This window comes from Zingiber officinale, chromosome 3A (genome assembly GCF_018446385.1).
Source record: "Zingiber officinale cultivar Zhangliang chromosome 3A, Zo_v1.1, whole genome shotgun sequence".
In the NCBI taxonomy this organism is placed as follows: domain Eukaryota; kingdom Viridiplantae; phylum Streptophyta; class Magnoliopsida; order Zingiberales; family Zingiberaceae; genus Zingiber; species Zingiber officinale.
In genome coordinates, this window is record NC_055990.1 from 11,652,357 (window position 1) to 11,666,619 (window position 14,263).

A 14,263-nucleotide genomic window follows, 5' to 3' on the forward strand; every position below is an offset into this window, starting at 1 on the left:
TAATGATTTGTTATAATAGATATCAAAATCTCATTAGAGGTCCAAACAACATGTACAATTGTAGTGACTCCACTTGATAGGGGTATTTATCAATCATGGATATGACCCGGTGGAAAGACTAATCAAAAAAGAATGAGATTATTGATGATGAGATTGTATTGAGTAGGTAGCTATCTATATTATACAGAACCACATGGTTAAAGTTGTGGAATACCTAAATCATATTAGTAAATTTTAAAATTATTAAATCACATATGCAATTCAAGTTTTGCTCCTCCACATTCACTCATACCTATCCAAAAAATTATTGCTCTTAATATGACATATGAAAAATGATATTTTAGAGCATAAATATAATCAGGTGTACTAGACGAGCATATAAGATCTGATTTTATGTCATTATGAGCTCTCTAAGTCTATCAACCGATTTTGAAATCGATTGTTACGATGTAGTAATCGATTTAGCTAGACATTAATATTTAAAAAATTATTACTCTTAATATGATGTATAAAAATGATGTTTGAGGCTATAAATAAATAAGGAAAAATAGATGAACATATAGGACCTAATTTTATGTCATTCCGAACTTTCTAGGTCCATCAATCGATTTTAGTCGAAATTGACTAATGAATCTAGAGAACTCGGAATGAGATAAAATCAGGTCTTATGTGTCTAACTTTTCTAATTATATTCATGCTCTTAAATATCATTTTCATACATTATATGTGAGTAATAGTTTTTTAAATATAAATTAATTTTTTAATTGATTACTATACCGTAACAATCAATTTAGAATATTATTGTGCAAATGAAAAATGTCCAAATTAAATATTATATTATAATAATAATAGATTGATAAAAAAAAATATATAACTGGATGTTAAATCATATATATATATATATATATATATATATATATATATATATATATAAACAGTGATATCCTGTGCGACGTGCACAGTGCACAACTGTGCGCGTCGCGCAGAATATCAACAGCTTTGTTTTCTTTTTCATTTTTTGATTTTTTAATATTTTAAATTAAAAAAATCAATTAAAAAAATTAACATTTCTTTATATAAATTTCTAATACATTAATATATCCCCTCAACATATTACAATACTCAATAAATACTTAAATTAATTTTATTTTAATTTTTTTTTAAAACCAAACACTATAACCTAATTGGGAAGCCTGAACCCTAAAGGTAAAATCTAAAAAAAAAAATAACTTTAATACTATAACCCAAAGCCTAAACCCTAGAGGTAAAATCTAAAAAAAAATAGATTTGATACTATAACCCAAAGTCTGAACCCTAGAGGTAAAATCTAAAAAAAATAGCTTTAATACTATAACCCAAAGCCTGAACCCTAAATAGCTTTGATACTATAACCCAAAGCCTAAACCCTAGAGGTAAAATCTAAAAAAAATAGCTTTGATACTATAACCCAAAGCCTGAACCCTAAAAATAAATTTTTTAAAAAATAATTTAATTATTTGTTTTAATTCAAAATTAAAAAAAAACTAAAACCTGATATCCTTCGCGCGCGCACAGTCACACACTGTGCAGGCGTGCAGGATATCAGAATCGATATATATATATATATATATATACACACACACACACGGAATATCTAAATCATATCAGCAAATTTTAAAATTACTAAATCATATATTCAATTCTAGTTTTGCTCCACATTCACTCTCATCTATCCTAAAAAATTATTGCTCTCAATATGACGTATGAAAATATCTATCCTAAAAAATTATTACTCTCAATATGACGTATGAAAATGATATTTTAGAACATAAATATAATTAGGTGAACTAGACGAGTATATAAAACTTGATTTCATGTCATTCTGAGTTATTTAAGTCCATCAACCGATTCTGAAATCGATTATTACTATGTAGTAATCGATTCAGATATATTCATATTCAAAAAATTGTTACTCTCAATATGATATATGAAAATGACGATGTTTGAAGCTATAGATATAATCAGGAGAACTAGACAAATATATAGGACCTAGTTTCATATTGTTCTAAACTTTTTAGATCCATCAATTGATTTTGGTAGAGACCAATTGATAGACCTAGAAAATTCGGAATAATATAAAATCAGATCCTATATATTTAGTTCTTCTGATTATATTTATATTTTTAAACATCATTTTTATATACCATATTATGAGTAATAATTTTTTAATATATTATGGTAATGTAACAATTGATTTAGAATATTATTGTGCAAATGAACGTTGATATAGACGCGAGCTAATGTAAAGGTATAAAAATGAAATTGGATTCCTTCTAAAATTTATGATTTGGATATTCGAAAATTTTAAATAATTTACAGTATATTATATATATGGACAGCCAGCTAACTTGGACCTTTTAATTAAACATAGGGAGACCATCAAATGCATTGAAACAGAGTGGTATACTGCATTTAATAACATAGGGAGACCATCAAATCCATTGAGTTAAGTAAAACAGAGTTGTATACTGCATGCATTAAATGCACGTCATCGCTGCTAGTGTTTGCAGTTTGCACCACCCACCCACCTAGCGGCAGCATGCTGCAGCAGCAGTGGTTAGCTGACTGCTAGTAGCATGGCCATAGCCCATAGGAACAAACAACGAGATAACCATGCAGGGTTGAAAACGGCTGCACGGCAAACCAAGCCCTTCCTGCATGCATGCTAGCTGCAGACAAGTCATGTCAACCCCCAGACCCTGCATCCTCCTGCCCATGCTGTGGCATGCAGCACGTAGCTAATCAATCTAACTGTCCAAACTATCCCACGGCCCCATAATTTCCAGGTTCAGATCTTCTGATCCCGAAATCCCTGATTCTTCCCTGGACCACATCTCCTATATAAAAATCTCCCCACGTGCAAAGCGCGTGATCGCACCAACTCAAAAAATAAAAACCCTAGCCTCGTTTGTTTCTTTCTCCAGCACTGCTTCCGCAGCCGTCCCCCTCATCGCCTGCGCCACCTCCGCAAAAAGGCCCGACCCTCTCGACGACCAACGTCGCCTCCGCACAAAAGCCCTAGTCTCTCGACATCCAGCGCCGCCTCCCTCCCGCTGATTCCCTCGTCGCTTGCGGCCTACCTCCAACATCGCCGACCTCCAGCGCCTCCCTTGTCCCCTTTCCGCCTCCCTCCAACATCGCCGATCCAGCGGCCTCCATCTAGCGTCGGGGACCTCCAGCAACCTCTCATCCTCCACCTCCAGCAATCTTCTGGCGACCTCGAATTCCCTCGCTCCCGCGACCTAGAAGGATTCCAGCTGCCTCCATCCTTCTCGGAAAGGTAATCGTTTACATATTTTTTTGGTTGAACTATATAAAAAATGTGCCTTGAGCTCTGGTCTCTGAAGATCATTACGGTGTAACTTAGAAAGAAGAGAATATGTAGTGCAAAAGCCAGTTTCCAATTAGTATAGACTGTATTATAGCGTAGAAAAGTGTCAATGCTAATATGTTTCTGTCTTTTGGTTGTGATGTTACAAATTCATTCTCAAGTACCTTCGTCTAAATATTATGTGAATTACTTTGAAGTCTATAAAGTTTATGCTAGTTTCTGAATTAGATATGTAACAACCTCATCTTTGTATAAGATATGTCTGTTCTGCAATTGCAATGATCTCTTGGAAGATTGGTTGATAAGTTGTTGTTGTTATATCTACTTGTAAACCTATATTAGTGAATCATCATCATCATCCTGTTTTAACTTTTTGTGATTGGCTGTTCATAAGTTTGGACAAATTTTTATGATACTCATCCAGGCTTTACACAACCTTCAATCTTTTCATCTGGCCCTGGGACCGACATTGGCAGTTTAGATCCATATCAGCCAAAAGGATCCTAGTGATTAATGATGCATAACACTTTTTGTGTGTGTAAATGTCCAGCGTTCCTAGTCTAATCCTATTTTTTGTGAATCTTTCAGAAGTGCTTTGAACTCTAAATCTTAGATGAATCTACAACCTGAAAAATTGTGGATTTAAATTTAAGGCAAGGCTAAAACCTTGTTTTTTATTCACTTTATTTTTAAGTTTTAATTGAAAAAGAAAAATCAACGTTCTCAATTCGTAAATATTAGAAAACACTGAGCTGCCTGGCAAGAGTGATGAATCAATTAGATGTGCTAAGGAATTAGCTTAACTTTTCAGGCATAATAGGATTCTGACCTGCCAATTGGCTATAATTTTATGGATACTGATTACCTGAATTTATAGGTAAGTGGTATTATTTTCTTTGGCCTTCTCATCCCATCATCGTGTGTATTACTTTTTAAGTCTATCGACTTCTTTTCAAAGCAAACTTACTACACAACGATCTCAAATGCATGCACTTTAAAAAAAGTTGTATAAGTTTATCTGTTTGCATGTTGAATCCATGGCTTCTTCTCGTTCTCAAATGTTTTCCTATTTCGGTGCTTTACCTTGATTGACCTTTGAGTTAATGCCTCATGTACCTTTGTTGCAAGTGTTACAATATTGAATTGCTTCTTCAGGATTTGCTGGTTTATCATTAATTTCTTAGATTACTAATCACAAATTTGCAGGCGACTCCAAGGAGATGCCTTTTTGGCTGTTGAGATGTTTAGCAATTGGATGATTTAGCTTCCATCATAGACATAGTGATGATTATCTTCGCTGTATTGTTCATAACCATGTATTTATCTTTTCTAGGTGCTATGCACGGTTGCATCCGAGGGCTGTAAACTGCCGGAAGAAAAAATGTGGCCACAGCAATCAGGTATATTTGCCTCCCAAATGATCACAATTATCGTCTTTTACAACTTTCTATGTCGATGCATTGTCTTCTGGTGAATTTCATTCGTTGATCTCTGCAGCTGAGGCCTAAGAAGAAGATCAAGTAAATTCTGCGATTCAAATTTCTTTTCCAGTCTGAATTGCCATATCAAAAAATTCTACACTTTCGTGTTGATTAAAAACTTACTGCGCTTCTGCTGTTGTAATCTTGTCGAACGGTTAACTAAGTTGGTGCTCGTTTGGCTTACTATTTGTTGGCATTATGTTTTGAAACATATTTGACTAAGTTAAAATGGTGGACTAGGAGTTTTATTTTGGAGGATTAATGAGACAATCTAGCATTTTTAGATTCACATAAATATTACCCACAACATATATTTCGTGTTTTCAACAATCCATCTTATTAGATTGTACAAAACATTGCGTCGGTTCGATTTTTATGCAAAAATATTGTCTATGTGCTTCCCGGATTTATTGAATCGGCTACCGTAAAGGAAGGTAGAAATAAGAAAATGATTGCTTTGGTTTTAAATTTCTAAATAACTCTTAAGGTTTCCATGCAACCAATTAAAACAAGTCATTTTACTGATTAAGATTAAATGCAAACATCCAATTAACTTGACTATTTACTTTAGCCTGATAATCGTTTCTTTTTTATTTGAAATTTTGAATCTACTATGGAACATAGCTACAATAAAATGTCTGGTGGAGAATGGACAAACATCAACGATGAATGAACCCAATCTTCAAAAATCTATTATCATATCCAATAAATATCCTGCGAGCTTAATGCAAAGTGATACGTGAACCTCCACGCGAGGCATTCTGCTCGAACTCTAAAAACTTAAAAGAAATTCATTAAATCAACTAAAAACCAGATCATTCGGTGCCATCAAGAGTTAACAACACCTTATACAAATCTAGACGTCGATCTCTAAACACTCCCCAACCGCGCCTTTGAGTTTTAATATAATCTAGGTCAAACTCTGCAACCAGAACTTCCTCATCCTTGTCATTAAGCAAGTGCCACTATTTCTCCAGTAGGTCCTGAACATTTATATGCGCATGATAAATATAATGCCACAAGAAAGAAAAGGCCACAAGATCAAACATGGGTCTCTGATAGGCTTTGTATACCTGCAATGAATGAATTTCCATAGAACGTGATTGTGCTGTCACCATGCTCGGTTCTGATGGTCTCTTTCCCAATATGATTAGAAGCTACAACTGGAACCTGAATCGTCAAACATAACCTGATTATAATGACAGAAAGCGGGAGAAGGATTGTGTGATATAGAATTTAGATTGTGAGATGGTCTGGTTCTGCAAAACTGTCTACCAAATTAGCATCAGCATGCCCTTGCATTACGCGCTTCCAGTGTTCGCGAGAATCAAGCTCTTGATCTTGAGGTTCGGATCCAATGGCAGTAGGATAGAGTAATATCTCTGCCCCTTGAAGGACCATAGCTCTAGCAGCTTCAGGGAACCACTGATCCCAACAAATTGCTACAATGAAAGTCCACCAAGTTCCTCAAACCAAAAATTCTTCATATTTATCTAAAACTACAATTCTTGGCTCCTTAACAGCCTCACAGTGTAAACAGTGTTAAGGCGCAATTAGCAATTTACTTACCAACACCAATCTTCCCAAATCTGGTTGTGAAGACCTAATATACAATTAAAACAAATAACTATTCAGAATTAGACAAACTGTATAGAATCCAAAAGTAGACCAAACACATTCCGGAAATGGAAAAGGAAAAGTGGGGACAGAATTGCATTAAATTGAGCTATAGATGGTGGCAGAAGACCATGATGCAAAAAACCCTAAACCTTAAAATGAAAAAAAAAATGATAAAGATCTTGACCCTCAAGTTCTGCAATGAATTCTTGGATGAAATGATCACGAGGATTAAGATTTAAGAGAAAACTACTTGAGAATGAATTTGTAACATCACAACCAAAAGACATAAACATATTAGCATTGACACTTTTCTACGCTATAATACAGTCTATACTAATTGGAAACTGGCTTTTGCACTACATATTCTCTTCTTTCTAAGTTACACGGTAATGATCTTTAGAGACCAGAGCTCAAGGCACATTTTCTATATAGTTCAACCAAAAAAATATGTAAACGATTACCTTTCTGAGAAGGATGGAGGCAGCTGGAATCCTTCTAGGTCGCGGGAGCGAGGGAATTCGAGGTCGCCAGAAGATCGCTGGAGGTGGAGGACGGGAGGTTGCTGGAGGTCCCCGACGCTAGATGGAGGTCGCTGGATCGGCGATGTTGGAGGGAGGCAGAAAGGGGACAAGGGAGGCGCTGGAGGTCGGCGATGTTGGAGGTAGGCCGCAGGCGACGAGGGAATCAGCGTGAGGGAGGCGGCGCTGGATGTCGAGAGACTAGGGCTTTTGTGCGGAGGCGACGCTGGAGGGGGGTGGCGCTGGTCGTCGAGAGGGCCGGGCCTTTTTGCGGAGGTGGCGCAGGAGATGAGGGGGACGGCTGCGGAAGCAGTGCTGGAGAAGGAAACAAACGAGGCTAGGGTTTTTGTTTTTGAGTTGGCGCGGTCACACGCTTTGCACGTGGGGGAGGTTTTTATATGAGAGATGTGGTCCAGGGAGGGACCAGGGATTTCGGGACCAGAAGATTCGAACCCATAATTTCCGGGCTACTCCAGCTCCAGCTCTTTCTCTGACAATGCTTGACCGCCTGGCATTGTATCGACTAAGGGACTCGTGATGACAACAACAGACACTGCGACACGACACAGACGGGAGATGAGAGTTATGATAAATCAGTTAGGCATGCCTTTTCTTTTCTATCATCTGGTACCATTCTTTTAATACTCTGGTAGCCTACTAATTCGTCTCCGTATTAGCCTGAGGACTGGGGACGAGCTGGCAAAGTAGTTGGGATGCATGAACGATTTCATTTTATCATCGGTAATTTACCAAAGAGCGCACTTTTTTAAATGCATTTCCTATTTTACCCTCCTGATAATTTAACTTTTTCTACTGTTTTTCTTTTCTTCATTATATTTCTCTCTCCTCTCTCTTCTCTATCGGCAGAAGATAGGAATAACGTTAGTTAATTTTTAATCACATTTTAATACACTTGAAGAAGCCAAAATAAATAATGGACACCATATTTGGACTCCTTGCAATTTTAGAAATCCACAGGAACTGAAATGGGTGCAATCGGAGTTTGAACCTAGAGAGCTCCGATTGCACTCATTTCAGTTTCTATGGATTTCTAAAATTGCAAGGAGTTCAAATATGGTGTACATTATTTATTTTGGCTTTTTATAGATGTTAACAAGTAAAATCAAAGAATCGGCATAAAAGCCCACGTTGTGCCTTATTTGAGTCCATATCAGGCCCAATGTGGGCTTTTTTGCCGATTCTTTAATTTTACTTGTTAACATCTATAAAAAGCCAAAATAAATAATGGACACCATATTTGAACTCCTTGCAATTTTAGAAATCCATAGAAATTGAAATGGGTGCAATCGGAGCTCTCTTGGTTCATAATAGATTGCACACATTTCAGTTTCTATGAATTTCTAAAATTGCAAGGAGTTAAAATATGATGTCCATTATTATTTTTGGCACTCCTAGTGGTGGACCAGAGGTTTTGAAAAACCCTAAATCTCTCTTTCTTTTTTTTTTCTTTTTTTTGTTTAGGCCTGATATGAAGAGATATCATGCCCACGTTGGACCTAATATCTCTTCATATCAGACCCAATGTGGGCCTGATATCTCCCCATATCATGCCCAATGTGGGCCTGATATGGGAGATATCAGGCCTAGTAACAATAAAAAATAAAAAAATAAAGAAATAAAGAAATAAAGAGAGATTTAGGGTTTTCAAAACCTCTGGTCCACCACTAGGAGTGCCAAAAATAATAATGGACACCATATTTTAACTCCTTGCAATTTTAGAAATTCATAGAAACTGAAATGGGTGCAATCAGAGCTTTCTAGATCGATCAATGGGTTTCAGTCAAAACCCACCGCAGACCTAGAGAGCTCGGATTGCACCCATTTCAGTTTCTATGGATTTCTAAAATTGCAAGGAGTTCAAATATGGTATTTATTGATGTTAACAAAAATCAAAGATGGTTGATCCTATTCAGAATGTGAGTTTTTTACTGATTCTTTGATTTTACTTGTTAACATCTATAAAAAGTCAAAATAAATAATGGACAACATATTTGAACTCCTTGCAATTTTAGAAATCCATAGAAACTGAAATGAGTGCAATCGGAGCTCTCTGGGTCCATCAGTGAGTTTTGACCGAAACCCACTGATCGACCTAGAAAGCTCCGATTTCACCTATTTTAGTTTCTATGAATTTCTAAAATTGCAAAGAGTTAAAATATGATGTCCATTATTATTTTTGACACTCCTAATGCTCTCTTTATTTCTATTTTTGTTACTAGGCCCGATATCTCCCATATCAGGCCCACATTAGGCTTGATAACGTGAGCCTGATATCTCTTCATATCGTGCCCAAAAAAAAAAAGGAAAAAAGAGAGATTTAGGATTTTCAAAACCTCTGTCCATCTTGTGATAATACAGACAATATTTTAACTTGAAAATTTTGAAATTTATAGAAAATGAAATGGGTGCAATCGGAGTTTTCAGGTCGATTGGGGTTTCGATCAAAACCACGATGGACCTGAGAGCTGATGCACCATTCATTCATAATTTAAAAGGAGTTCAAATATGGTGTACATTATTTATTTTAGCTTTTTATAGATGTTAACAAGCAAAATTAAAGAATCGGCAAAAAAGCCCACATTGGGCATGATATGGACTCAAATCAGGCCCAACGTGGGCCTGATATGGAATGATATCAGACCCACGTTGGGCCTGATATGATTCCATATCAAGCCCAACGTCAACTTTTATGCCGATTCTTTGATTTTGTTTGTTAACATCTATAAAAAGCTAAAATAAATAATGTACACCATATTTGAACTCCTTGCAATTTTAGAAATCCATAGAAACTGAAATGAGTGCAATCGGAGCTCTCTAGGTCCATCAGTGTGTTTTGGCTGAAACCCACTGATCGACCTAAAAAGCTCCGATTGCACCCATTTCAGTTCCTGTGGATTTCTAAAATTACAAGGAGTCTAAATATGATGTCCATTATTTATTTTAGCTTCTTCAAATGTATTAAAATGTGATTAAAAATTGACTAATATTATTCCTATCTTCTGCCGACAGAGAAGAGAGAGGAGAGAGAAATATAGTGAAGAAAAGAAAAATAGTAGAAAAAGTTAAATTATTAGGAGGGTAAAATAGGAAATGCATTTAAAAAAGTACTCTCTTTGGTAAATACCAAAGTAGTGTACACCTTTTGGTAAATTTAAATTTTTCACGTACGCCCTTTGGTAAATTACCGTTTTATCATCATTGATTTAATTTGACATATATAATTTTGATATTTTGTACATTTATTCTGTACGCATTGTGACATCTAAATTATATATATATATATATATATATATATATATATATATATATATATATATATATATATATATATATATATATATATATGGAAGTTCTTATCATCACTTTGAGTAGTTGGTTCATCACCATTCAAAATTGAAATTGATCATATATTTGAAAAGTTCATGACCTAAGTTATCCATTAGTACCACTTCTACGAGGAAATATCACGATTTAAATTGTTAAATATTGAATTTTAAAAATAAAATATATAGTAATAAACAGATAAACTAAATCATAGGGCACAAAGTAAGGAAGCTAAATTAACATTGAATCGAGTTTGAACTAAATTCAACGAGTAGATATGGAGATAAGTATTATGTTGGTTCAAATTGGAATTGATTTGAAGTTGAGTTATGACCAAACTAAGTATATGTTTAAACGAGTTCGAATGATTTGAAAACAATTAGGATATTTTTGACGAAACCTTTCATTTTTTTCTCTCCCTCTTCTCCTTCTTCTCCCTATACATGTTGCATCCCAACCGTACCGTATGTCACCCCTTCGCTCATTTATCTCTTTTATTTTTTTCCCTCTTCTTCCTCATTTGCTTCTTCTCCTCTTCTCTAACGTTAGCAAACCTACAATTTTTTCCTCTCCTATTCTAAAGCACAAGAGCCTTTTTCTTCTCCTTTCTCTTCTCCAGTAAAAAAGAAATACAATACCAGTTGCCGCCCTCTTCTAGCAACAAGATCAAGCAGCCATCAACCCCCTATCTTCTTCCTCTTCTGGTATTTTTAGGATTTTATTGGCACGGTAAAATAGTCATGTTTTGTCTTACCTTGCTCTCTTTGTGTTATTGTCGAGCTCACTAAAACTAGTCAAGGTTGCTAACGAAGAAAGTAAAGTTCTCCTTTTTTTTGTACTTCTTCCTCTCTATTTTATCTTCTCTATTTTTCTCAAAAGCAATGATCTTCCAAGAGTTGTAAGTTATTCCTTTCTCATTTCATGAATTTTTAAAAATTGTCCATTCTAATCGAAAATCCTGACTACGCCCCTGTATAAAGAAAAAAATCACCGTGAACGATGCTTAAAGCGTCACTCACGCTAAGCACCCCGGATAAATTTTCCATATATATATATACACACATGGTTAGGATTTTCAATTCTTTGGAGGTCTGGGTCCTGAGTACTGTTGGGTGGAACAGGAGAAAAGGAAGATCTCATAGATATTTTCTGCTTTTGAAGATATAGGAAGAAAAGATGCACAATGAACCAAAGAGAGAATCAAAAGCTGCAAATTCTCTGGAATCATCACGACCGTTTTATCTTCAAAGAAGCCATATGATTTCATTTAAAAAAAAAAGATATTCTCCCTTTATTTTAATTAAGTGAGTTAGATCGATAAGATTGTTAGTCAAATGTGTGAGAGTTCAAATTCACCTTAATGCTAATAAAGCCCGTTATAAGGACCTTATTTATGTTTTAGTCATCAACTTCACCATTAAAATTACACTTTGGCTCAAGAGTTTTGAAATTTGCACTTTTTACTTCAGCTGTAGCTAGGGTACCGTACGTGAAACTTAATCATACCTTGAGGATCGATGAAATTGACGAGAGTGCTTGGGAGAGGGAGAGCGAATAGCACCTTGACCTTGTTCTTATATATATAAGGACAAATAAAACTCATTAAATGCAGTGAAAATAAGATAAACTATAATCAAATAAGGTAATATTATCACAAAGCATTTTAACATGTTTTGGACCGTCAAATACTAATCTACTAACTCATAATCTAATTAATTCATCTCTAAAAAATTCCACTAATCTTTTTCTGTTATTAAAGATGGAGAAACCTTGTATAAAAGTATTTTTTTTTAAGGCAATAAAGATAAAAATAAGAGAACCAAGAGAATTGTATAAATCTTAAGCCCTAAAAATAAAATAATAATAAAAGATAAAGTGAAGTTAAATAATTTTTACAAAATGATAGCTTAATGATGCTGGTACAATCAACTTCTTGTCAATGTTGACCAAGCTCGATTGACTAAGCTCGAGTTGGTTCAAATTAAGTTTTAATATTAACTAATATGTATGTTGACCAAAGCGAGACGTCAAATAGAAAAAAGAGATTGTCGGAGAGGGAGATTGTCGATGCAATCGACCTTAGGTCAAGTCAAACACAAACTTTTGTAAGTATTGGAGCTTCTAGAAACTAAACTCAATGAAATCTCCCTTGATCCAATACTACGACGAAAATTTACAGGTATGGATATTGCAAATAATTTAAGTTATTCTAACCATGAACGCATATTACTTCTTTGGGATATACAGTGAGTTGACTTGGACATATTATGGCAACGAATCAATTCATGCATTGTCATATCAAGTGCCGAATTACAAGTAGAAGTTTCTTAGTTAAATTTGTTTATGGACTTCATGTTATTGTCACTTGAAGACCACTGTAGGAGGGTCTCACCTAACTTGGAGAGAACATAAATGAACCTTGGCTGCTTATAGGGAACTTCAACATATTATTATCTATTCATAAAAAAGAAGAGGGGTTATCAATTATAAATAATGAAATGAGGGATCTTCAGCATTTTGTTTAAGCTTGTGGCATTGTGGGCCTTCGTTCAATTGGGTGTCATTTAACTGGGACAAATAGTTCGGTTTCTTGTGACTTGAATAGAGCTATAGTAAATTCACAATGGTTATCAGCGGATAATGATAATTATGCAGAGTTCATAGCTCCGGGATGTCTACCGGATCGCTTTTGAGGTATAGTGCATACTCTTATTCAGGATCGTGCTCCTAACCGACCTTTTAAGTTTTTCAACATATGGGCACTACATGAAAAATCATCTAGGCTCAAGGCCTATTGAGGGGATTGGAAAAGAAACATTTTGAGTATATTTTAGAAAAGGTTCAAAGAGTAAAAAATGAATTAGAAGCTGCCCAACACATCATACTATCAGGGAGAGGCACTGGATGACTATGGACACTTAACGAAGAAGGCCACACTACTTGGAGAAGCAAAAAAATTATCCTATCAACAAAAAGTGAAGAATGTATACCTCAAAAATTCTGACGGGTGCACAAGGATTTTTCATGATCTAGTGAAGAGGAACAACAAAATGAATAACATTGTCATACTCACAATACAAGCAAGGGAACAAACAATAAGTCTATGGGAGGTGGCTAGTGAATTTGTAGAGTATTTTCATGGCTTATTGAGTAAATTGGCACAATGCAAAGAAATGGACAATAAATTACTTCCAAGCCCATGGTTAAACCCTACCCAAGCAACAGACCTTATTAAGCCATTCACGGTGGATGAAATCGGGAATGCTTTATTTGATATAAGTGTGGACAAGGCTCTGTTGGTGCAAGTTACACCAGAATCAAACCTAAGTTTTGATATTGTCAAAAGTCAAGTTAAGTCTTGTTGTGATCTAACAAGTTGATTAAGTGTGCAAGCTGTTTACTCAACCGAGAAAAACCTAGTTGGAAGCTAGACAGAAAAAGCTTAACAGATCGTGAAACCCAGGTGGAAAGACCAAGTAAGTCGAGAGGAACTGATACTTGGCAGTGAGATCGAGAGGTCTGGAGGACCAAAGATCGAGAGAAAGTCCTGGCGAGCCGATCAAGGCTAAATAAAAAGTCCAAACAGATCTAGAGGATCAAAGTTTGGTAGGTAGATTGAGTTAAACAACTGGAGGAGCGAAAATGAGCTCGTGTTCCTGAAGGGAACAACCTAAGGTCACTGATCCAACTAAAGAAATTGGGAAGGTTTCCAAGTTGAGATCAAGACAGTTGAACTGTCTATTATTATTACTCATGCATTTTATGTATTACTGTGCTAATCTATGTTTTTGCAGGAATATACTGTTTAACTCTATTTTGCAGGTTCGGCCTGATCGATCGATCGAACAGGAGGATCGGTCAATCGAACGAGACTAACTCAGAATAGACACAAGTTTAGATCAAATTCGATCAGAGATTGATTGGTCAAC

The 14,263-nt window shown here is 35.5% G+C and overlaps 1 long non-coding RNA gene and 1 pseudogene across 1 annotated transcript; both read left to right on the forward strand.

The window, feature by feature from the left end:
- The first annotated feature begins 2,942 nt into the window (after positions 1-2,942).
- Positions 2,943-5,158, forward strand: LOC122053559. The gene is made up of 3 exons (XR_006132237.1): positions 2,943-3,319; positions 4,704-4,770; positions 4,868-5,158. It is a non-coding gene; the product is annotated as an uncharacterized LOC122053559 (long non-coding RNA).
- LOC122054527 lies at positions 4,125-4,208 on the forward strand (annotated as a pseudogene).
- Positions 5,159-14,263: the final 9,105 nt, after the last annotated feature.